Source organism: Somniosus microcephalus, chromosome 10 (genome assembly GCF_052327205.1).
Source record: "Somniosus microcephalus isolate GS21.2 chromosome 10, FLI_Smic_1.0, whole genome shotgun sequence".
Lineage (NCBI taxonomy): Eukaryota > Metazoa > Chordata > Chondrichthyes > Squaliformes > Somniosidae > Somniosus > Somniosus microcephalus.
In genome coordinates, this window is record NC_140996.1 from 238,503,846 (window position 1) to 238,529,726 (window position 25,881).

At 46.8% G+C, this 25,881-nt stretch overlaps 1 protein-coding gene across 1 annotated transcript in view; it reads right to left on the bottom strand.

Annotated features, from left to right (window-relative positions):
* The window catches only part of LOC147112208 (tripartite motif-containing protein 2-like), a 320,620-nt gene extending 297,017 nt beyond the window's left edge, over nt 1-23,603 (bottom strand). The window contains exon 1 of the mRNA XM_085999868.1: nt 22,937-23,603. The gene's annotated coding sequence lies outside the window, so the exon portion shown is untranslated. The remainder of the gene's footprint in view (nt 1-22,936) is intronic.
* Nucleotides 23,604-25,881: the final 2,278 nt, after the last annotated feature.

Consider the following 25,881-nt stretch of genomic DNA (forward strand, 5'->3'; position numbering starts at 1 on the left):
AATCAATCCAAATAGAAATCCCAATTAGCATTTGGCTCAAAATTTTTAAATCAGTAATTGAACCAATTGCACTCTATGGCAGTGAGGTGTGGGGACCGCTAACACAACAAGAATTTGCAAAATGGGACAAACACCCAATTGAGATCCTACATGCAGAATTCTGTAAAAGTATCCTCCGGACTCAAAGGAAAACGGTAAACAATGCATGCAGGGCAGAACTAGGCCAATATCCATTAATAATTACTATTCAAAAAAGAGCCACCAAATTTTGGAAACACCTAAAAATGAGCAACCCCCACTGCTATCATTACGAAGCCCTGAAATGCCAAGAGAGGATCATAAAGAAGAATACCCTCAGTCAACTAGTCCTGGGACTCAGTGAAGTAACTACTAACACTACTAACAATAACCAGCACCAGGACAGTGACAGCAAAACACAAAGAATTCGACCCAACACAATCGTCACTAAGCAAAAGGAGAAATATCTGTCATATTGGGCAGAAACAACAAAAACCCAAAACAAACTCAATTGCTACTTGGCCCTAAACAGACAATACAACATGGCTGAATACCTGACCACGGTAAAAGATAGCAAATTGAGAAAAACCTTGACTATGTACAGACTTAGTGAGCATAGCCTGGCTATCGAAAAAGGCAGACACAGACAGAACTGGCTGACAAGAGAGGACAGGATATGCTCTCACTGCAGTCAGGGAGTGGTGGAGGCAGAGATGCACTTCCTCACAGCTTGTGGAAAATATCAGGGCATAGGGAGAATTTCCACCCAAAATTCACAAAAATATGCCCTGATTTCAGAAATTTGAATGACGACCAAAAACTCCCATACCTACTAGGGGAAAGAGAGAAATTGTGTAACCTTAGCGGCACACTATGTTACAGCTTGCCATAAACAGAGGGACAACCATTAAATCTAAGAAAAGAGTATATACAAATTATATGAATGTATATTTATGCACTCAGGGATATATCTGTTTATACACTGTATGGATAGATCTGCATTTATGTGTTCAACCATAAATGTTTTTCGATGCTTTGGCAACATAAGATGTACCTTGTCATGCCAATAAAGCGATTTGAATTGAATTGAATTGAATTGACAGGGAGAGAGGTTAAATACAGAGAGACAGGGAGAGAGAGGGTTAAATACAGAGAGACAGAGAGAGAGAGAGGGTTAAATACAGAGACAGGGAGAGAGAGAGTTAAATACAGAGAGACAGGGAGAGAGAGGGCTAAACAGAGAGGGGGTTAAACACAGAGAGAGAGAGAGAGAGAGGGTTAAACACATAGAAACAGGGAGAGAGAGGGTTAAACAGAGAGACAGAGCGAGAGAGGATTAAACACACAAACAGAGAGGGTTAAACGCACAGAGAGAGAGAGAGGGTTAAACACACAGAGACAGAGAGAGTGTTAAACAGAGAGACAGAGAGAGAGAGGGTTAAACACACAGCGACAGAGAGAGAGAGGGTTAAATACAGAGAGACAGGGAGGGAGAGGGTTAAATACAGAGACAGGGAGAGAGAGGGTTAAATACAGAGAGACAGGGAGAGAGAGGGTTAAATACAGAGAGACAGGGAGAGAGAGGGTTAAATACAGAGAGACAGGGAGAGAGAGGGTTAAATAGAGAGAGAGAGAGAGAGAGGGTTAAACAGAGGGACAGGGAGAGAAAGGGTTAAATACAGAGAGACAGGGAGAAAGAGGGTTAAATACAGAGAGACAGGGAGAGAGAGGGTTAAATAGAGAGAGACAGGGAGAGAGAGGGTTAAATAGAGAGAGACAGGGAGAGAGAGGGTTAAATACAGAGAGACGGGGAGAGAGAGGGTTAAATAGAGAGAGACAGGCAGAGAGAGGGTTAAATAGAGAGAGACAGGGAGGGAGAGGGTTAAATACAGAGAGACAGGGAGAGAGGGTTAAATACAGAGAGACGGGGAGAGAGAGGGTTAAATACAGAGAGACAGAGAGAGAGGGTTAAATACACAGAGACAGGGAGAGAGAGGGTTAAATAGAGAGAGACAGGGAGAGAGAGTTAAATAGAGAGAGACAGGGAGGGAGAGGGTTAAATACAGAGAGACAGGGAGAGAGAGGGTTAAAGAGAGAGAGACAGGGAGAGAGAGGGTTAAATACAGAGAGACAGGGAGAGAGAGGGTTAAATACAGAGAGACAGGGAGAGAGAGAGGGTTAAATAGAGAGAGACAGGGAGAGAGAGGGTTAAAGAGAGAGAGACAGGGAGAGAGAGGGTTAAATACAGAGAGACGGGGAGAGAGAGGGTTAAATACAGAGAGACAGGGAGAGAGAGGGTTAAATACAGAGAGACAGGGAGAGGGAGGGTTAAATACAGAGAAACAGGGAGAGAGAGGGTTAAATACAGAGGCAGGGAGAGAGAGGGTTAAATACAGAGAGACGGGGAGAGACAGGGAGAGAGAGGGTTAAACACAGCGAGATGGGGAGAGAGAGGGTTAAATACAGAGAGACAGGGAGAGAGAGGGTTAAATACAGAGAGACAGAGAGAGAGAGGGTTAAATAGAGAGAGACAGGGAGAGAGAGGGTTAAATACACAGAGACAGGGAGAGAGAGGGTTAAATACACAGAGACAGGGAGAGAGAGGGTTAAATGCAGAGAAACAGGGAGAGAGAGGGTTAAAGAGAGAGAGACAGGGAGAGAGAGGGTTAAATACAGAGAGACAGGGAGAGAGAGGGTTAAACAGAGAGACAGAGAGAGAGAGGGTTAAATACAGAGAGAGACAGAGAGAGAGAGGGTTAAACACAGAGAGACAGGGAGAGAACTTAAGAATTACATCAAATTTATAAAAAAGGGCGAAAACCATATGTGGCTCAAACTTGAGAGGGAGATTATCTCAAACACCCAAGATGTTTACATTTGCGCACTTTATATCCCTCCAATCGATTCCCTGTACTACAAAGAGGACACCTTCTCCAACATGGAGGGGGAAATTATCCAATACCAGGCCCAGGGGAACGTGTTGATCTGTGGGGACCTCAATTCAAGAACGGGCGAAGAACCAGACTTCACCAATAATCAGGGAAACAATTACGTATTCGGGAATAACCACTTTGACATCCCTTCCCTTCCATACAGGCATAACTGCGACAAGCAGTCAAATACCAACGGTAAACAGCTACTACAGCTCTGTCGAAACCTGGGTCTGTACATTGTCAATGGTAGGTTCATAGGAGACCTCCTAGGAAGATCGACCTACTGCTCACCTCTTGGCTGCAGCACAGTAGACTATATGATTACAGACTTGGACCCATCCTCTTTCAGAGCATTCACAGTCAAACCACAAACAACACTGTCAGATCACAGTCAAATTACTATGTTTCTCAAAAAGACAGAAACAAACAACATAGAAACACAACCCGGTAAACTGTACAACACCAAAAAATCGTACAGATGGGCCAAAAACGACACGGAAAAATACCAGAAAACAATTAGCAATGCATCAACTCAAGCACTCTTAGACACCTTTCTGGATAACATATACACTCACAATAAAGAAGGCGTAAACCGGGCAGTTAGTAAACTAAACAATATTTTTGATAATTTGGCAACAAATGCAAACTTGAAAGCTCGCAAGAACAAACCCAAAACAAAAAACTATGAAAAATGGTTTGACCATGATTGCCATAACATGAGGAAAAAACTTAGAAAACTATCAAACCAAAAACACAGACATCCAGAAAACGAGGAATTACGCCTTACTTATTGTCAGACGCTAACACAATACAGAAACACACTCAGGACCAAAAAAGAGCAATTTATTAAGAATACACTCAGCTCCATGGAGGAATCCATTGAGTCGAATTGTTTCTGGGACAACTTGAAAACACTACACAAAAAACAACACGACGATTTGTCCATTCAAAATGGGGACACATGGGTAAACCACTTTGAAAAATTATACCAGAAAAACACACTAGGACCAGAGCAACACCAAATACGCAAAAAACTTGAAAAGCTTGAAATGGCCATAAAAGATAACCAAAACCCGCTAGACGCCATAATAACAGAAAAAGAACTTCTTGAAAAACTCAAGGACCTGCGACCAGAAAAAGCTTGCGGGACAGACGGCATACTAAACGAGATGATTAAACACGCAGACGACAAACTGAAACTGGCTATCCTAAAACTCTTCAACTTGGTTCTGAGTGTCGGTTATTTCCCTGACATCTGGAACAAAGGACTCATAACACCCATATACAAAAGTGGGGACAAAATCGACCCAAACAACTATCGAGGCATCTGTGTAAACAGTAACCTGGGGAAGGTATTCTGTAGCATCATAAACAAAAGACTTATAAACTTCCTTGAAGAGCACAATGTCTTGAGTAAAAGCCAAATTGGATTCCTGCCAAACTATAGAACATCCGATCATATCTTCACCCTACAGACCCTAATTGACAAACACGTTCACCATAACAAAAGAAAATCTACGCATGCTTTGTAGATTTCCAGAAGGCTTTCGACTCCATCTGGCATGACGGTTTATTCCTGAAACTTATCGAAAGCGGGGTAGGAGGGAAAACATATGATGTAATTAAATCAATGTATACAAACAATAAATGTGCAGTTAAAATTGGAGACAAACAAACAAAATACTTCCCACAGGGGCGGGGGGTGACGCAGGGCTCGCCAATCTCACCGACACTCTTTAATATTTACATTAATGGATTGGCAAAACTACTTGAACAATCTACAGCACCCGGCCTCACCCTATATGAATCCAAGGTTAAATTCCTCCTCTATGCCGACGACCTGGTTCTGCTGTCACCAACTAAGGAGGGTCTACAGCAGAACCTGGACCTGCTGGAGTCGTACTGCCAGACTTGGGCCCTGACAATAAATCCCCAAAAAACCAAAGTCCTTGTGTTCCAGCAAAGATCCAAACAACATGGACCCACAATAAATTTCACAGTAGGAACAACCAAAATTGAACAAACCACTCACTACACATACTTGGGCTTAAAAATCAGTTCTACGGGAAACTTCAAACTGGCTGTGAATGAACTGAAAGAGAAAGCAAGAAGGGCTTTCTATGCCATCAAAAAATCAATCCAAATAGAAATCCCAATTAGCATTTGGCTCAAAATTTTCAAATCAGTAATTGAACCAATTGCACTCTATGGCAGTGAGGTCTGGGGACCACTAACACAACAAGATTTTGCAAAATGGGACAAACACCCAATTGAGATCCTACATGCGGAATTCTGTAAAAGTATCCTCCGGACTCAAAGGAAAACAGTAAACAACGCATGCAGGGCGGAACTAGGCCAATACCCATTAATAATCACTATCCAAAAAAGAGCCACCAAATTTTGGAATCACCTACAAATGAGCAACCCCCAATGCTATCACTACGACGCCCTGAAATGCCAAGAGCTGACCATAAAGAAGAATACCCTCAGTCAACTAGTCCTGGGACTCAATAAAGTAACTAATAACAATACTAACAATAACCAGCCCCAGGACAGTGACAGGGTAACACAAAGAATTCGACCCAACACAATCGTCGCTAAGCAAAAGGAAAAATATCTGTCATATTGGGCAGAAACAACAAAAACCCAAAGCAAACTCAATTGCTACTTGGCCCTAAACAGACAATACAACATAGCTGATTACCTGACCATGGTAAAGGATAACAAACTGAGAAGAACCTTGACAAGGTACAGACTTAGCGAACATAGCCTAGCGATCGAAAAAGGCAGACACAGGCAGACCAGGCTGCCAAGAGAAGACAGGATATGCTCTCACTGCAGTCAGGGAGTAGTTGAGACAGAGATGCACTTCCTCACAGCCTGTGGAAAATATCAGGGCATCAGAGAGAATTTCTATCAAAAATTCTCACAAATATGCCCTGAATTCAGAAATCTGACTGACAACCAAAAACTCCCATTCCTACTGGGGGAGGAGAGAAGCTGTGTAACACTGGCGGCACACTATGTTACAGCTTGCCATGAACAGAGGGACAACCAGTAAACTAAGACAAGAGTATATATAAACAAGGCGAAAATATATTTATACACTCAGGGATATACCTGTTTATACACTGTATGAATAGAACTGCGTTTATGTGTTCAACCATAAATGTATTTTGATGCTTTGGCAACATAAGATGTACCTTATCATGCCAATAAAGCGATTTGTATTTGTATTTGTATTTGAGAGAGAGGGTTAAACACAGAGAGACAGAGAGAGGGTTAAACACACAGAGACAGAGAGAGAAAGGGTTAAACACACAGCGACAGAGAGAGAAAGGGTTAAACACACAGAGACAGAGAGAGAGGGTTAAACACAGAGAGACAGAGAGAGGGTTAAACACACAGAGACAGAGAGAGAAAGGGTTAAACACACAGAGACAGAGAGAGAAAGGGTTAAACACACAGAGACAGGGAGAGAGAGGGTTAAACACACAGAGACAGGGAGAGAGAGTTTAAAGGAATAAGCCATATAACCTATTCAGAAAAATATACTATCTTATGAAAGAATTATGGCGTTATTAAAACATGACAAACTGGGTTTGGAAATTTAGATGCCTAACTATGAAATAGCTATGAAAGAATTCTGGCTATTGAGATAAGGTAGTTGTTGACCCTGAATAAATAACCTTACTGAAACAGAAGGTGCATGGCTCCGACAGGCTGACCTTTGGGAACAAAAACAATGGTTCACCCCGGAGAAGGTGGTCTAATTTAAACTTCGTAAAGATGACATAAAATAACGGACACCTGCCCTTCGCACCATTCTATATGGTCAACCCAGAACACCTGGAGATGAGACAAGATTCTGGAATATTACAAGCTGATGTAGCAGTAAGAATTGCAGAGGTCGGCAGAAAAATGAATAGGGACAATTAACTTGCATCAGCAGAAAGCCTTAAAGGCAATACAACTGGAAAAGGGTATAAATATTGAACTCTCAAATGTGATATCAGACTCACTTTAATCGGGCAAGGTGATTTTCGGCTACAGAGGCGGCTCTGTGGTCTATCACGCTTTGTACCTCGGGGATCAAAGGTATTTGATATTGATGGATATCCTGTATCGAAAACTTTAAGAACTGTAATACTGTAGTGAAGTTAAGATTTAAAAGTAAGATTCTCTGTTAATAAGATGATAGTATTTTTTCTCTTTTTAGAACTGTTTCTCTTTTTAGAACTGTTAACGTTGCGATTGACTGATTCACCAACTGTAAATTGCATGTTGGTTCTTTTAATAAATCTCTATATAGTTTTAGAATTGTCTCACATAAGTCTTCTGTATCAATAACTCGCGAACACAATCTCTGTACACCTTTTGGTGAAGAGTTACAGAGTTCTGAAGGGGTTCTCCAGACCCTCATAATATCCGAGATGTTACAGTCTAGCTAAACTTATTAAAAGCGCTATCTGGAGGACAGTAATATACTCGGGTTGTTCCTTTCCTTTAGGGAGAGATAGTCCGGACCTTTAGACCCAATTAAGCGTCTTTAGGATTCAGCTACCTCAAACTTTAGTTGAAAGTGAACGTCTGAGGAATACGCCTGATCCGGGATAGCCCTAAAGGGGCTAGGACTAGTAAAATACCTTCAAGAGGGCTAAACACACAGAGGCAGAGAGAGAGGGTTAAACACACAGAGACAGAGAGAGAGGGTTAAACACACAGAGACAGAGAGAGAGGGTTAAACACACAGAGACAGAGACAGAGAGGGTTAAACACACAGAGACAGAGAGAGGGTTAAACACACAGAGACAGAGACAGAGGGTTAAACACACAGAGACAGAGAGAGAGGGTTAAACACACAGAGACAGAGAGAGAGGGTTAAACACACAGAGACAGAGAGAGAGGGTTAAACACACAGAGACAGAGAGAGAGGGTTAAACACACAGAGACAGAGAGAGAGGGTTAAACACACAGAGGCAGAGAGAGGGTTGATGTGCCATCAATAACTCAAAGACAAGGAGTTTAAAGGATTCAACTGAAGGCTTTTAATCACTAAGAACATTGCAGGTCTTTCCACATCGGGTTCGTCTGATAGAATGACTCAGACAGCTCTTGACTTTTATATGACAAAAGACAGGGGCGTAGCCAATACACACAATAGGAAAAAGGGGGCGGTACACACAATACAAAGCAGGTAAAACACAGGGGCTGATGAAGGCATATATTTCATCACATTCACCCCTTCTACAGATTTAGTCTGTCCGGGGGTGCGATAGTCCTTCCTGAACGTCACAACAGTACCTCGGATTCCGACCGGGAGTCCGTGGTGCCCTCCTGGGCATACCCATTGTAATGATATCAGCAAATAGTGATGTTATTTGCCTGTTTGATTATCATGCCTTACTAGCATAGTTGCATGTATTGATTACTTATGCCTGACCAGCAGAGTTCATGTGAGAGACAAGCAGTTCAGTTTAGTTTCAGTTTCGTTCTAGATGCATCACTAGCATAATGTCTCCTGTAAATGCTGTTATAAAGAGTTGAACAGACTTTAGGTTAAAACTCATTCTCTTTCATAAATGTCTCATCATTGAACCCACAAAGAAATCAATACATGGTGTCAGAAGTGGCTGAAAGAGATGAAGAGAAAAAATCTGAAGTTAAATCAGCTCTCCACAAATTAGCAAGCCAAAAGAGAACATCGTTGCTTACCATTGGAGAATAGCTAATGAAGTGAAAAAATGGAAGGTTTACACCCACCGGCGATGCTTCAGTTGACAGGTAATGTGGCTGAAAATTGGAGGAGATTCAAACAACGTGTAGAGTTGTATTTAGCGGCAATCGGAGCGGACGAGAAAAGTAATAAAAATAAATCGTCACTGTTCTTACATGTCGTGGGTGATGAAGCGCTGGAGGTGTATAATAACTTCACACTCGCTGCTGATGGAGACAAAATGAAGCTAGATAAAATAATGGAACAGTTTGAGGCCTACTGCATACCTAAACGTAACGTGACGTTTGAGAGGCACAGATTTTTCACATGTTTACAGAAAACGAGTGAGACTATTGATCAGTATGTGACTGAACTGAGAAACAGAAGCAAATCGTGTGAATTTGGGGGACTGACAGACTCGCTGATAAAAGACAGACTGGTGTGTGGTATTCCAGATAATGGTCTAAGGGAAAGACTGCTAAGAGAGCAAGATCTAGACCTGGGAAAAGCCATAGCACTGTGTAGGGCTACAGAGACTGTGAAGTTGCAGGCAAAGGAGCTGTTCAGTGACAATAGCTGCAACGTGGATGCAGTGAGAAAGGACGGATACAAACTGTTTAACAAAACGAGCGCCAATGTGAAAAAAGAGGCGTGGCCAGCGAACGAAAATGAAAGCGACAATTGAAAGTCATGTAGTCGATGCGGTACACAGCATCCACCAAGAAAGTGTCCAGCATATGGTAAAACATGCAATAGTTGCAACAAAAACAACCATTATGCCCGTTGCTGCAAGAACCAAGTGCAACAAAGCAATGTCCATGCAGTAGATGAAAGCGACATAGAGGAGTTCTATGTAGATGTTGTGTCTGAAAACAAACAAGAAGAAAGAGACTGGATGTTGACACTAAAAGTGAATGACATACATATTCCATTTAAATTGGATACTGGAGCACAAGTTAATGTGATATCAGAGACTGATTTTAAGAAAATTAGACCCAGACCAAAGATACATGGAATAAAAGTGAAAGTGACAGGATACTCAGGTACTGATATACCAGTGAAAGGAAGATGCATTGTCAAAGTAACACACAAGGACAGAGAGCACACATTAGCATTAATCGTGGTGCCAAAGGATGTGCAAGCCATACTAGGTTTAAAAGCCTGTGAGAGACTGAACCTGGTAAAGAGAGTCCTCGTTGTGGAAAGCGAAGGAGAGACAGTCTATGATGAACTCATGGAAGAGTACAAAGACCTATTTAAGGGTCTAGGCTGCATTCCAGGAGAACACACGATCAGAGTAGATAAAAGTATGACACCGGTCATACATCCATGCAGAAAAGTTCCGTTTGCTCTTCAAAAGCAACTGAAGGCAGAGTTGGACAGGATGGAAAGCCTGAACGTGATTTGGAAGATAGATGAGCCAACTAAATGGGTGAGTTCCCTCATCGTAGTGGACAAAAAGAATGGAAAGCTCAGAATTTGCCTGGATCCAAGAGATCTAAACAGAGCAATAAAGAGAGAGCACTTCAAGCTTCCTACACGTGAGGAAATCATGGCACAGTTTGCAAATGCAAAGTATTTCAGCAAGTTAGATGCATCATCAGGATTTTGGCAGATGAAATTGGACGAAGCAAGTTCAAGACTGTGCACGTTCAACAGTCCATTTGGCAGATACAGATTCCTAAGGTTACCATTTGGCATTGCCTCAGCTCCTGAAGTGCATCACAAAACTATCCATATGATCTATGAGCACCTGGAGGGAGTTGATACATCAATGGATGACATCATAGTATGGGGAACCATGAGAACTGAGCATGACGAGAGACTGAAAAAAGTGCTGGAAGCAACAAGGAAAACAAGCCTGAAGCTGAATAGAGAGAAATGCCAGCTCGGGGTGACAGAACTGACATTCGTGGGAGATATCCTTAGCAGTGAGGGCATCAGACCAGATCCCAGAAAGGTGTCCGCCATTGAGAATATGCCAAAGCCACAATGCAAAAAGGACGTGCAGAGGTTTAATGGAATGATCAACGACATGGGGAAATTCATATCCAACCTCTCAGAAAAGATGGCGCCACTGAGAAGACTAACTGAAAAGAACATAGAATGGGAATGGAATCATGAGCATGAGAAGTCATGGAGCGATCTAAAGAAACTGCTCACAGAGGAACCAGTTCTGAGGTTTTATGACCCAGCGATACCCATCAAGATATCATCAGATGCATCACAGAGTGGGCTCGGTGCCGTTCTTCTACAACAATATGACTACTGGCAACCTATTGCATATGCATCGCACTCAATGACAGACGCGGAGACGCGATATGCTCAAATAGAATAGGAGCTGCTCAGCATCACATACGCCTGTGAAAGATTTCACCAGTTTGTGGCAGGACAAGCAATCAGTGTAGAGACTGACCATAAGCCCTTGATTGCATTGTTCCAAAAGCCACTAAATAGCTGTCCGCTTAGAATACAAAGAATGATGATCAGGCTGCAACGCTATACACTGAATGTTGTGTACACACCGGGTAAGCTGATGTATACAGCAGACACGTTGTCCAGAGCTGTTGACCCAAGTGAGCCCGCAAACACCACAATGGATGAAAAAGTGAATGCCTACGTGGACATGATCACAAGTGCACTGCCCATAGCAGATGCAAAAATGGAGCTCATAAAGACTGAGACCAACAAAGATGAAACAATGAGACGACTGAGGAAAAGCATCTTGGATGGATGGCCCAACATGAATACCTGGAATACTGCATACAGTTTTGGTGTCCATACTTAAGAAAAGACATACTTGCTCTCGAGTCAGTACAAAGAAGGTTCACTCGGTTAATCCCGGGGATGAGGGGGTGGTCATATGAGGAGAGGTTGAGTAGATTGGGACTCTACTCATTGGAGTTCAGAAGAATGAGAGGCGATCTTATTGAAACATATAAGATTGTGAAGGGGCTTGATCGGGTGGATGCGGTGAGGATGTTCCCAATGATGGGTGAAACTAGAACTAGGGGGCATAATCTTAAAATAAGGGGCTGCTCATTCAAAACTGAGATGAGGAGAAACTTCTTCACTCAGAGGGTGGTAGGTTTGTGGAATTTGCTGCCCCAGAAAGCTGTGGAAGCTACATCATTAAATAAATTTAAAACAGAAATAGATAGTTTCCTAGAAGTAAAGGGAATAAAGGGTTACGGGGAGCGGGCAGGAAATTGGACATGAGTCTGGGTTCGGAATGGTCATGGCCCTGTGGGTAGTGGAGTGGGCCCAGGGGCCGTGTAGCCTTGTTCTGCTCCTACTGTGTTCTAATTCTGTTAGATTTCAGGAGATGGTTTTATTCCTGTTCCTGGCTGGGGTGGAGATCGCCTTTACAGAAGGTAAGTACTGTAGAAAATATAGGGACAGAGTGATCTCCTGGAAGAATTTCGATCGCCTAGATGGGTCGGAGAGGAATTTCCCAGATTTTTTTCTCCCAAATTGGCCATTGGGTCTTTATCTGGTTTTTCGCCTCTCCCGGGAGATCACATGGGTTCGGGTGGATGCAGAGTGATAGAAGATTTGAGGTTAGGATCAGATCAGCCATGATCTTATTGAATGGTGGAGCAGGCTCGAGGGGCCGATTGGCCTACTCCTGCTCCTATTTCTTATGTTCTTATGTTCTTATGAAGCAAGACTGCTCACCTGACATAGCAGAGTACTGGAACTGCAGGGCGGAACTATCAGTGGTCGAAGACATCATCTACAAAGGAAGTAAAGTAGTTATCCCAAAGAGTCTGAGAAAAGAGATGTTAAAAAAGATCCATGGAGGACATCTGGGAATCGAAAAGTGTAAGAAAAGAGCACGAGAGGTGATGTACTGGCCACGAATCAACCAAGATGTGACAAATGAGGTGTCAAACTGCACAATATGCCTGAAATATCGAGCAAGCAATCCGGTAGAACCACTAAAGCCACACCCAGCACCAGACAGACCTCACCAGAAGGTAGGCGCTGACCTATTTGTATGTCAAGGGAAGGACTGTCTTGTAGTCACAGACTATTACTCCCTGTATCCAGAGTTTTGTAGACTGTACACCACAACTGCAGATGCTGTGATAAGATGTATGAAAGCCATATTCTCCAGACATGGCGTGGCAAGCAAGGTCTTCACAGATAACGGACCTCAGTTTTACAATGCAAGTTTCCGACACTTTGCCAAAGAGTGGGACTTTGTCCACACAACGTCAAGTCCTCACTTTCCACAGTCCAATGGTCTAGTGGAAAAATCGGTCCAGACAGTGAAAAGACTGATGTACAAGGCAAAAGACAGTGGAACTGACTTCTACCAGAGCATGCTTGTATACCGCACAACGTCGCTTGAGTGTGGTATGTCACCAGCCCAACTCCTGATGGGACGTCGGCTAAGGTCAAACCTACCCATCCCGGAGAACCTCCTGAAAACAAAAGAGGGGGAGAAAGTGAGGAAGTTCAAAGAGCAACAGAAAGAAAAGCAAAAGTACTACTATGACAGAGGAACACAAAACCTACCTGAACTCCACACTGGTGACCAAGTAAGGTTGAAAGACAAAACAAACACATGGACTCAGAAGGGAACTGATGTAAGAAAAAGGAGACTTACCATCAAGTAACTTTAAAGTAAGCTTTAAGTAACTTATAAACACACTATATACACAAGAGAGGTCTTTACCATGCCTCTGGTAGAAGCCTCTTACAATACTGAACAGACCAGTATTTATACCAGTCCAACAGGAAGTGACATATGACAGGAAGTGAGGTATGTACACAGTTCATAGTTCATAGTTCACAGGAAGTGATGACATAACTTCCCGGAAGTTATCATTTTTATCACATTCTTTCCTCCTGCAGGATTAGGAGGCTGTGGTCTACCTTTTGGTCCGCAGCCGCCGAACAAGGAAGAGTCGCACCCGTTTGGATTCCCGTCGTAGAGGGCCGCTGGTCCGCTTACATGCGGTTGGCCATTGGTCAGAGTCTGTGTGGCCTGGATTGCCCTGTGAAGGGTCGGGGAGATCATGGCTTCGAGTACGAGCCCCAATAGGTTCAAAGTCGGACTGCCTCTGTTCAGAGGGAGGTGCAGAGCTGGTCTGTGGCGGATCAGTACTTTCATGCGCGGTACTGGGAGGGTCGCAACCTTGAGCACGGGGTTCTACCGGCACCAAGCTAGTTGGTGTCCGATCAGGATCCTGGAGAGGGGTACCCGATAGGGCCCAAGAGTTTCCTGGTGAAATGCCATCACCCGATGTCCCACTAGGTCCTGGTGGGCAGGGAGCCAGATCCCGTAATGATACGGTAGATTCTCGGCCGTCGGAATATCGTATGTTTGCATAGGTGGGGTTGGCATCGGTTAGTTCGACCTCGTCTACAAGAGGGTCATTTTTAGACGTCCGAACGTATCTTCGGAGTAATACAGGTCCAGGAGTAGTTAGCCATGACGGGAGTGATGTCCCATGAGATGAGCGATGCTGGAATCCAAAGAACCGCTCATGAGGTATAGTATTTGTGGCTGTAGAAAGCAGGGACCGGATAGAGTGCAATGCATCCGGAAGCACTGTTTCCCATTGCTGGTCTGGTAGGCCCCGAGATCTTAAAGCGAGACGTACGGAATTCCAGATGATACCGTTATACCTCTCTACCTGCCCATTTCTGATGGGATGGTATGGTGTTGTTTTGCTTGTAGCAATTCCCCGTTCTGAGAGGTAGTCCTTGAGTTCCCTTGACATAAAGGATGGACCCCGATCTGAGTGAATATAAGCCGGCATGCCACAGAGAGAAAATACCTGCTCAAGGCAGCAGATTACTGTGGACGCCAGCATATTGGAGCAGGGGAAGGCAAACGGAAAACGTGAATATTCGTCGATCATGGTGAGCAAATATGTGTTCCGAGTTGAAGAGGGCACTGGGCCCTTAAAATCAATGCTAAGTCGTTGCATCGGTTGGGTTGCATGTATGAGTATACCAGCTGAGGGGCGGAAGAACTGAGGTTTTAATTCCGCACAAAGCCGGCATTCTGAGCATATTTTCTTTACATCTCCAGTGGAAAAAGGGAGATTCCGTGATCGTACGAAATGTAGCATGCGCGTAACGCCAGGATGACACAAACCATTGTGGACATCCATGAGAGTGGAGGATGACATAGTGGAGCAGAATGCCCGTGTGAGGGTGTCCGGGGCCACATTCTCCTTGCCAGGCCGATAGAGAATGGTATAACCAAAAGAGGCCAGTTCCATCCTCCAAAGTTGTATTTTATTATTCTTAATTTTGGTTCGTTTTCGATTATCGAGCATGAAGGCGACTGATCGTTGGTCCGTGATCAATGTAAAGTGCTGGCGAGCTAGAAAATGGTTCCACTTCCGTACTGCCTCTATGATGGCTGTGGCTTCTTTCTCAACCGGAGGATAATGTAGCTCGGCACCTTGTAAGGTCCTGGACATAAATGCTACAGGACGACCTTCCTGATTCAGAGTAGCCGAGATCGCCACCTCCGAGGCATCACATTCAACCACGAAAGGGAGATTCTCATCAATGGAGTGAAGAGCCGCTTTCTCCAACTGTTTTTTGAGAAGGTTAAAGGCTGCAACAGCCGTTGTTCCCAGTGGAAATGATCTAGCATGCAGCAAGGGTTGGATTTTGTCCGAAAAATGAGGAATCCATTTAGCGTAGTATGCAAACAGACCGAGAGCCCGACGTAAAGAAGCCGGATTCTTAGGTGACGGGAGCTCTTGGAGCGGGCGAAGTCTTTCTGGGTCTGGCTTAATGATACCATTGCCTACGCAGTAGCCAAGGATGTTGATGGTCGGTTGCGACTCAACAGATTTGGATTCATTCAGGGTCAAATTACGGCGATGGAGGGCATCCCGAAATTTTTGGAGGTTGGAGTCGTGTTCCTGTTGATCGTGACCTGCAATGGTAATGTTATCAAGATAGGGAAAAGTGTCCCTTAGGTTTTCCTGCTTAACCAGGCCATCCATTGCCCGTTGGAAGACAGCCACTCCATTAGTAACCCCGAATGGGAGGCGACGAAATTGGTACAGCCGTCCATTAGCCTCAAAGGCTGTGTACTGCTTATCTGAGACCTTCAAGGGTAACTGATGATAGGCACTTTTTAAATCGTAAGTTGAGAACACTTTGTATTCGGCCAGTTTATTAACCATATCATCAATGCGTGGCAATGGGTAGGCGTCCAAGTCGGTATATTGATTGATGGTTTGTGAATAATCGATGCATAGTCGCTGTTTGTGAGGTTTTAGAGGGTTCTTGACAATGACGACTTGAGCCCGCCAGGGCGACGAACATGGTTCAATGATATCCTCTGCTAGAAGTCGAGAGATTTCAGCCGCAATAAAAGATTGGTCTTCCTGATTAAAGCGCCGCGATTTCGTTATTATCGGTTGGCATTGAGGCGGAATACTGGCAAATAATGAGGGTTCATCAAGTGAAGCTGCTGATAATGCACAAAATGGTAATTTAGACGGTATATTAGAAATAGTAAGTCCGGGTTTGGATCCACCAAACTCAATGGTGAGTTTCTTATGCTGTTTTTGGAAGTCCAGCCCTAAGAGGAGGTCACTACATAAGTCCTTGAGCACCGAAAGTCGGGTGGAGGGATACATACGACCATGAAGTGTCATATCAACAACACAAAAGCCGGAGATTCTGGTATTAAGTGATGACTGGGCCATCGCAATTGCCTGGTCCGATGGGAAGACATGTAGTTTCAATTTCGCAACAATCTGTTCCTTAATGAAACTATCAGTACTTCCTGAGTCAATTAAGGCATCTAAGGTATGCCCTTTAATTGAAATTTTTGTGGCTGCATGAGACAGGTTCTGTGGGCAAGCAGCTGTAATTGGTGTCGTTGCACAGAGAGTGGCTAAAACTCTCGGTGTGCTTCTTCGGGAGAGAGCTCGAGAGGAAGCTTGATAGGTCCTAGCTGGAGCATCTTGATAGGCCCTAATTGGGGCAGTTCGGTAGGCCTTAGCTGGATTGGCCCTCGTAGAGGCCCTTGATAGGCAAACTTTAGCAAAGTGTCCTTTTTTCCCGCAATAACTGCAGATTGCATTGCGAGCAGGGCAGGTTTTCCTAGGGTGAAAAGCATCTCCACAAAAGAAGCATTCCTTCCTAGATTGCCAAGAGGCTGCTAAAGTGGGGTCGTCCTCCTCTTCTTCATCAGAATTATCAGAATTAGATTCCCCCATGATAGGGTTCACCTGAGACCGCTTGAATTGTCTGGTTGCAGCTACAGCAGCAGATCGAGATCTGGGCAGCTGATAGAGGTCTGCATTTCTCTTTGCCAAATCCAGTGAACAAGCTAGGTCAAAAGCTTTTTGTAGCTCAAGTGTTTTACTTTCTAGTAGACGCTGGCGTATAAATGGAGAGGCAATCCCGCAGATGAAAGCATCACGAATCATTTCTTGGCGGTACAGCTCAGCTGAGGCTGCCTGAAAGTTACAATCTACGCTGAGCCTGCGAAGTTCTTGCAGGAATTCGTCAATTGATTCCCCTGGCCCTTGTCAGGCTGTGGCCAGTAGATGTCTAGCATAGACCTCATTTGGGGTCTTCGCATACAGTTTCTTAAGTGCCCGAATCACCTCTTCGTAATTATCCCATTCATCAACATATTCGAACACTTTTGGGGTCACATAATTGACAAGTATCTTCAATTTAGCAGGAGCATCCGCTTTACATTCATCCAGAAAATTCTCAAAAGTACGATACCAATGCTTCCATACCCTGCCAGCTGCTGGTGTATTCGGGTCCAAGTCCAGACGAATAGGTCTAAGGATTTTCTCCATGATGGGTGGTTCCCTGGATCCTTAACTTCCGAGTTTGTCTGAAGGTCTAGTATTTGTCAGTGTAAATTTAAGTTACTTAAATTGATGCAAGAAAAAGGAGACTTACCATCAAGTAACTTTAAAGTAAGCTTTAAGTAACTTATAAACACACTATATACACAAGAGAGGTCTTTACCATGCCTCTGGTAGAAGCCTCTTACAATACTGAACAGACCAGTATTTATACCAGTCCAACAGGAAGTGACATATGACAGGAAGTGAGGTATGTACACAGTTCATAGTTCATAGTTCACAGGAAGTGATGACATAACTTCCCGGAAGTTATCATTTTTATCACAGGAACTGTCCTGAGTGAAGTTCAACCAAGATCATACACCATTCAGACAGATGAGGGTCCTGTTCTGAGAAGAAATCGTCGAGATCTTCTCATGGGACCAGCCACAGCAGGTCAAGAGACTGATACTGTTGAACAACCTGATCACACAGCTGAGAACACATCATCTGAGGCAACAACTCAGATTCAAGGACAATCAATCAGAAAATCCTCAAGACACGTGAAGCCTCCTGAGAGACTCATTGAGCAAATTTAAGGACTATTGTTATAGAAGGAAGTAATGTTATCTTATTCTTTCTTCAAGTTCTAGTGCATTTACATATTTCATGTGAACACACAAAGCAAGGTTAAAAAACCTTGATAATGATAATGTTAATGTAAGTTCATTAAGTGTTACAGTTAAAATGCAGATTAATACAAAGAAAACATGTTGTTAGTTAAAAGTAAAATACTTTTGTTTTAAGAAAGGGAGATGTAATGATATCAGCAAATAGTGATGTTATTTGCCTGTTTGATTATCATGCCTTACTAGCATAGTTGCATGTATTGATTACTTATGCCTGACCAGCAGAGGTCATGTGAGAGACAAGCAGTTCAGTTTAGTTTCAGTTTCATTCTAGATGCATCACTAGCATAATGTCTCCTGTAAATGCTGTTATAAAGAGTTGAACAGACTTTAGATTAAAACTCATTCTCTTTCATAAATGTCTCATCATTGAACCCACAAAGAAATCAATACACCCATGTGTTGGGGGTGTTGCAGGTACTTCTGGGGGTGGTGAGCCTGGGGATGGTGGAGGTTCTTCTGGGGGTGGTGGTGATGGGTCGTCGTCGCTTCCTGCCGAGGCGAGGTCCTTTATGGACACGGTGTCCTCACGCCCGTCGGCATGCTTGACGTACGCGTACTGTGGGTTTGCGTGGAGTAGGTGTACTGCCTCCACGAGGGGATCCATTTTGTGGCCCCTCACATGCTTCTGTAATAGGACTGTCCCTGGGGTGTAGAGCCACGAGGGTAGGGACACTCCTGAGGTTGATTTGCGGGGAAAAACAAACATCTTCTCATGAGGAGTGGCGTTAGTAGCAGTACACAGTAGCGACCTTATCGAGTGGAGTACGTCTGGGAGGACCTCTTGCCAGCGGGAGGTGGGGAGGCCTTTAGACCTTAGTGCTAAGGTGACCGCCTTCCACACTGTCGCGTTCTCCCTCTCCACTTGCCCATTACCCCGGGGGTTATAACTAGTGGTCCGACTCGTGGCTATCCCCTTCGACAGCAGGTATTGGCGCAGTTCGTCGCTCATGAACGACGCCCCCCTCTCAGTGTGGATGTAGTTAGGCATGCCGAACGTGCAAAACAGGTTGCCGAGGCACTTGATGACTGTGGCACTGGTCATGTCTGGGCAGGGGTAGGCGAATGGGAAGCGGGAGTACTCATCCACAATGTTGAGAAAGTACACATTGCGGTCGGTGGAGGGGAGTGGTCCCTTGAAATCTAAGCTCAGGCGCTCGAATGGCCGTGTAGCTTTGATCAGATGGGCTCGGTCGGGCCTGAAAAAATGGGGCTTGCATTCCGCACAGGTGCGGCAGTCCCTGGTCATCGACCGGACCTCCTCGATAGAATAGGGGAGGTTACGGGATTTTATAAAGTGAAATAGCCGGGTGACCCCCGGGTGGCAGAGGCCATTGTGGAGGCCCTGTAGCCTGTCCCCCTGGATGCTGGCACACATCCCTCGTGATAGGGCATCGGGGGATTCGTTGAGGGCCCCTGGCCTATATATTATGTCGTACTCAAACGTGGAGAGTTCGATCCGCCACCTGAGAATTTTGTCGTTCTTGGTCTTCCCCCTCCGTTTGTTGTTAAACATGAAGGCTACCGACCGCTGGTCGGTAAGCAGGGTGAAGCGTTTGCCGGCTAGGTAGTGCCTCCAGTGCCGCACTGCCTCCACTATGGCCTGGGCCTCCTTCTCTACCGAGGAGTGCCTGATCTCGGGCCCTTGGAGGGTTCTTGAGAAAAAGGCTACGGGCCGCCCATCCTGGTTGAGGGTGGCTGCTAAAGCGAAGTCGGACGCATCGCTTTCGACCTGGAAAGGGATGTTTTCGTCCACTGCCTGCAGCGCGGCCTTCTCAATGTCGTGTTTAATGCTGTTGAAGGTGGCGTGGGCCTCGGCCGTGAGCGGGAAGGACGTTGATTTCAGGAGGGGACGGGCCTTGTCGGAATAATTGGGGACCCATTGGGCATAATAGGAGAAAAACCCCAGGCACCTTTTCAGGGCCTTGGGAGTGTTTGGTAGGGGTAGCTCCTGTAGGGGGCGCAATCGGTCGGGGTCCGGACCGATTTCCCCGTTTTCCACCACGCAGCCCAGGATACAGAGGCGCGTGGTGCTAAAGACACACTTATCCTCGTTGTAGGTGAGATTGAGTCTGAGGGCGGTTTTCAGAAATCTCGCGAGGTTCGAGTCGTGGTCTTGCTGGTCGTGGCCGCAGATGGTGACGTTGTCTAGGTATGGATAGGTGGCTGTTAACTGGTTCTCATCGACCATGCGGTCCATCTCCCGCTGGAAGACCGAGACCCCATTCGTTACCCCAAAGGGGACTCCGAGGAAGTGGTAGAGGCGTCCGTTCGCCTCGAAGGCGGTGTATGGATGGTCCTCCGGCCTAATGGGGAGCTGGTGGTATGCCGATTTTAGGTCGATGGTGGAAAACACCCGGTATTGCGCAATTTGGTTAACCATATCCGCTATGCGGGGCAGAGGGTAGGCGTCTAGCTGGGTGTATAGATTAACCGTCTGGCTATAATCTATCACCATCCGCTTCTTTTCACTACCCTTAACTACTACTACCTGGGCGCGCCACGGGCTGGTACTGCATCGATGATACCCTCCCGCTTGAGTCTTTCTACTTCCGACGCAATGAACCGTCTGTCCTCCCAGCTGTACCGCCTACTCTTGGTCGCTATGGGTCGACAGTTGGGTGCGAGGTTGGCGAACAGAGATGGCGGCCTGACCTTCAGGGTAGCCAGACTGCACACTGTGAGGGGCGGCTGGGACCCACCGTAGGTAAGCGTGATACTTTGGTGGTGGCACTGGAAGTCCAGACCCAAGATCACGCTCACACAGAGATCTGGCATTATCAATAGTTTAAAATCTCTGTAATCAGCGCCTTTTACCGACAACATAACCGCGCAGAAACCTGTAATTTTTGAGGTATACGTCTTATCAGCCATGGCGATTTTGCCCTGTGTGGGGACTATCGTTAGTGAAAGTCGGTTTACCAGGTTAGGATGAATAAAGCTTTCAGTGCTCCCGCAGTCAATCAAGCATTTAACCTTGTTCCCGTTTACCTCTATGTCCATCATTGATTCAGACAACGGATGCGGCCTGGATTGATCCACTGTGATCGAGGCCACTAGTGGGTCCTGGAGGTCCGTGTAGTCGGGGCAAGATGGTGGACTCCATGAGGGTGGACAAGATGGCGTCCAAGATGGCCGCCCCCACGGCGGTGGTGGAGTTGGAGGCTGGGTTACCTCTGCAGACTTTGCTGAAATATCCTTTTTTCCCGCATTTAAAACAGGTGGTGCCCTTCGCTGGGCACAGATGCCTGGAGTGTTTGTCCTGGCCGCAGAAGTAGCATTTCGGGCCCCGATGCATCGCGGCAGTAGTGGGGCTCCTGGGTGGGGGCTGGGGCTCCGATGGTGCTGGGCTGGCCTGAGACCTGGGAGGTGAAGATGGCTTCCAAGATGGCGGCCCCCACGAGGCGGAGTGGGCCGCGTGGCCTGAGGAACAGGATTCAGAGTTCCTCTGGGCCATATCCAGCGATCGTGCTATACCCATAGCCTGTTTTATGTCCAGTCCCTCCTTTTCAAACAGTTTCTGCCGAATGTAATTTGAACTGAGGCCCGCAATAAAGGAGTCTCGGATCAGCTCCTCCGTTTACACGATGGCAGACACGACCTTACAGTTACAGTCTCTGCCCAGTACTTTTAGGCTTAGCATGAAGTCCTCTAGTGACTCACCATGCCGCTGCGTGCGAGTAGTCAGAAGATGCCTGGCGTACACCTCGTTTATTGGCCGCACGTAGTGGGCCTTCAGAATGGTGCAGGCATCCCCGTAGCTGGTGGCATCTTGGATGAGAGGGGAGACCCGATGGCTCACCCAGATTCGCAGGATTCCCAGTTTCACGTCTCCGGTGGTGTTTGCGGCTGCTATGGTGGTGGATGAGTTTGCGATGATAAATTCGAAGCATTGGAACCAGTGTCCGAACTGTGCGGCTGCGTCTGAGGCATGGGGGTCCAGATCCAAGCGCTCTGGTTTCAGGAGTCGATCCATCTTGGTGTTTTAGTGATTAAAATTGATGTGCCATCAATAACTCAAAGACAAGGAGTTTAAAGGATTCAACTGAAGGCTTTTAATCACTAAGAACATTGCAGGTCTTTCCACATCGGGTTCGTCTGATAGAATGACTCATACAGCTCTTGGGACCTTTATATGACAAAAGACAGGGGTGTAGCCAATACACACAATAGGAAAAAGGGGGCGGTACACACAATACAAAGCAGGTAAAACACAGGGGCTGATGAAGGCATATATTTCATCACAAGGGTTAAACACACAGAGACAGAGAGAGAGGGTGAAACACACAGAGACAGAGGGTTAAACACACAGAGACAGAGAGGGTTAAACACACAGAGACAGAGAGAGAGGGTTAAACACACAGAGACAGAGAGAGAGGGTTAAACACACAGAGACAGAGAGAGAGGGTTAAACACACAGAGACAGAGAGAGAGAGGGTTAAACACACAGAGACAGAGAGAGGGTTAAACACACAGAGACAGAGAGAGAGGGTTAAACACACAGAGACAGAGAGAGGGTTAAACACAGAGACAGAGAGAGAGGGTTAAACACACAGAGACAGAGAGAGGGTTAAACACACAGAGACAGAGAGAGAGGGTTAAACACACAGAGACAGAGAGAGAGGGTTAAACACACAAAGACAGAGAGAGAGGGTTAAGGTTTGATAGAAATTCAAGTTATTATAACAGTACCGAGCCATGATGGTTTAACTTTCAGTTCAGTTCCGATGTGCCACCAGAAGCCCGGTGTAAAGGTGCCCTGAGATGCCCAGCCCTGCTCACCTGTCCTGAGCTATCGCCCTGTCCACATTCGGCGCTCCAGCACCGCCCGCTCTCTGCACTCACAGGCTGAGTGAGTCTCCTGTCAGTCCGAGTTCATCCACCCCTCGGGGGGCCATCACATAAACCGGTCAAAGGTTGACTTCATTTTTAACATTTCCGCAAAAGAAGAGGAGCATTAGTTTTAGAAAACCCACTGTGGGAATAAATAGCTGGAAGAGAGAGAGATAGGGGGGAGAAAGAGAATGAGAGAGAGAGAGACAGAGAGAGAGAGGGAGGAGGAGAGAGAGAGAGAATGAGAGAGGGAGGGAGGATGAGAGAGAGAATGAGAGGGAGGAGAGAGAGGGAGAAGAGAGAGAATGAGTGAGAGAGAGAGGGAGGAGAGGGAGGGAGGAAAGAGAGGGAGGAGAGAGAGAGAGAGGGAAGAGAGAGAGAGAGAGGGAGGAGAGGGGTGGACTGCGGCCAGATTCTCACACAGGGCTTCCACTGTTTGACAGGCGGAATACAATGAGTCCATCACTTGTAAAGCTCATTGGGCTCTGGTCAATAGACGGAGAAAGTGGGAGCCTGTTCCAGGACAGACTGCACAACACTGCAGCTCGCTGACTGAGAACCAGCGAGAGAGACACGGTTGGAGACTCTCGTTTAGTTCATAAAGTCCGCAATGAGCGGACATTCAGCCCAGAAACGCTGTAGTGTCCGAGTATAAATAATACACGGACTGCAGGAGAACAATAATAACAGGTATTTACTGAACAGAGGGTACTCTTTTATTTGGACCCAAAAAAAAACAATTCAACTGTAAATAAACAAAAGTTCAACTAAAGCTTAACAAATCAAATTAAAATTTGGTTTTTCGTGTTGATGATGCACTCCAGTCCCCGCGGCGCCCACCGGTCGCGGAAAAACTCAAGCACACCGGCGGACACCGCGTGCTCCATCTCCAGGGCCACCCGGGCGCGAACATGGCCGCGGAAGAGAGGCAGGCAATCCGGCTGGACGACCCCCTCGACCGCCCGCTGCCTGGACCAATTGATGGCTCTTTTAGCCAGGCCCAGGAGCAGGCCCACAAGGAGGTCCTCCAACCTGTCCGCTCCCCTCCGCACCGGGTGACCGTAGATCAAGAGCGTGGGACTGAAGTGCAACCAAAAATCGAGGAGCAGCCCCTTCAAGTAGTGAAAGAGGGGCTGCAACCTCTCACAATCCATATAAATGTGAAACACGGACTCCTCCAGGCCGCAAAAAATGCAGGCAGCCTGGGAGTCCGTGAACCTACTTAAAACCTTATTGCACGGGACCGCTCCGTGCAACACCCTCCAGGCCAAGTCCCCGATGGAACAAGGGAGGACTCCCGCATAGAGAGCCCTCCATTGGGGACCTCCACCACCGCCGGTCGGCAAGACGCCACGCCAAGGCGTGTCCGGACGGTAGACGAAGATGGCAAAGTGGAGAGTGTGCAGGAGCAGCCCGTACAGGAAACCCCTCCGCGCGGAATGAAAAGGCACGGAGGGTATTTCCTCGAGACGGCTCAAGTTGTGAGGCGCCGGTTCCCGAGGGGAGTTTCGGGGCCGGGCGCCGATGAGGAATTCCGTCCGAACGGGGGTAAGCTCGGACGGGATCGTCCCACGTGCTTGAGTCGCCTCGATACACCTAGTGGAGTCGGGGCCCAGTGCCGCTTTTACCGATTCGATGGTTTCGACCGCGAGCCGGACGTTGGCCCAGGACAGGCGCCGCGCCAGCTCCTCCAGCGCCATCCAGCCCGCTCCTCCGCCATCGAGCAGGTCCCCGACTCTGGTCACCTTGCCAGCCACAGCCCTACCCTCCGCCAGCCGCCCGAACCCGTGTTCGTGGAGGTGCGGATTCCTGAGCAGCGGCTCCCGAAGGAGAGCCACCGCTCCTGACAGGGGAGAGCTCCGCCTGGAAGCGACGTAGTTCCAAACCCATAGTAGTTCCTGGTAGAAGACAGGCAGCTCCCGCAGGCCGGCACGCCTGCTGCCCACTTTCGCAAACAGGAGCTGCGTGTCGTAATTGAGGCCGTGCAGCTGGCGGAAGAAAAACGTCGCCAGCGCACACCATCTCGGAGGATTCTCGACGTACAGGTATCTCTGCAGCGTCTGAAGATGGAAAGTCGCAGCCTGGGTGCGAAGGCACACTAGCGCCTGACCGCCCTCCCTAAGCGGGAGACACAGAACCACGGCAGAGACCCAGTGCTTCCTTTTGTCCCAGAAGAAGTCGATGAGCTTCTTCTGAATCTTGGCGACAAACGCAGGGGGAGGGATCAAAGTGACCAACCGGTACCACAACATGGCGGCCACCAGCTGGTTTATGACCAGCGCTCGACCCCTGTAGGACAACACTCGGAGCAGTCCTGTCCAGCGTCCTAGGCGAGCGGTGACTTTGGCCTCCAGCTCTTGCCAGTTCGCTGGCCAGGCGTCCTCGGCAGGGCTAAGGTAGACTCCCAAATAGAGGAGGTGCGTGGTGCTCCAGGCGAAAGGCCTGAACTCCTCCGGCAGGGAGTCCACCCGCCACTGACCCACCAGGAGTCCGGAACATTTCTCCCAGTTGATCTTGGCGGAGGATGCGTCCGAGTAAATCTGCTGGCATTCCCGCATCCTCCGCAAATCAGCGGGATCCGTGACGGTGAGGAGCACATCATCGGCGTAAGCCGAGAGGACCACCTCCACGCCCGGCCCTTGCAGAGCCAGTCCCGTCAACCTCTTCCGCAAAAGGCGCAGGAAAGGCTCCACGCAAATGGCATATAACTGACCGGACATGGGGCATCCCTGACACCCCCCCCTCCCGAAGCGAAGGGGCGCCGTCAAGGACCCGTTAACTTTAATCAGACACTCCGCGGCGGCGTACAGAAGTCAGATCCGGGCGATGAAATGCGTCCCGAACCCGAATGTGCGCAGAGTCCCGAAGAGATACTCGTGATCCACCCTGTCGAA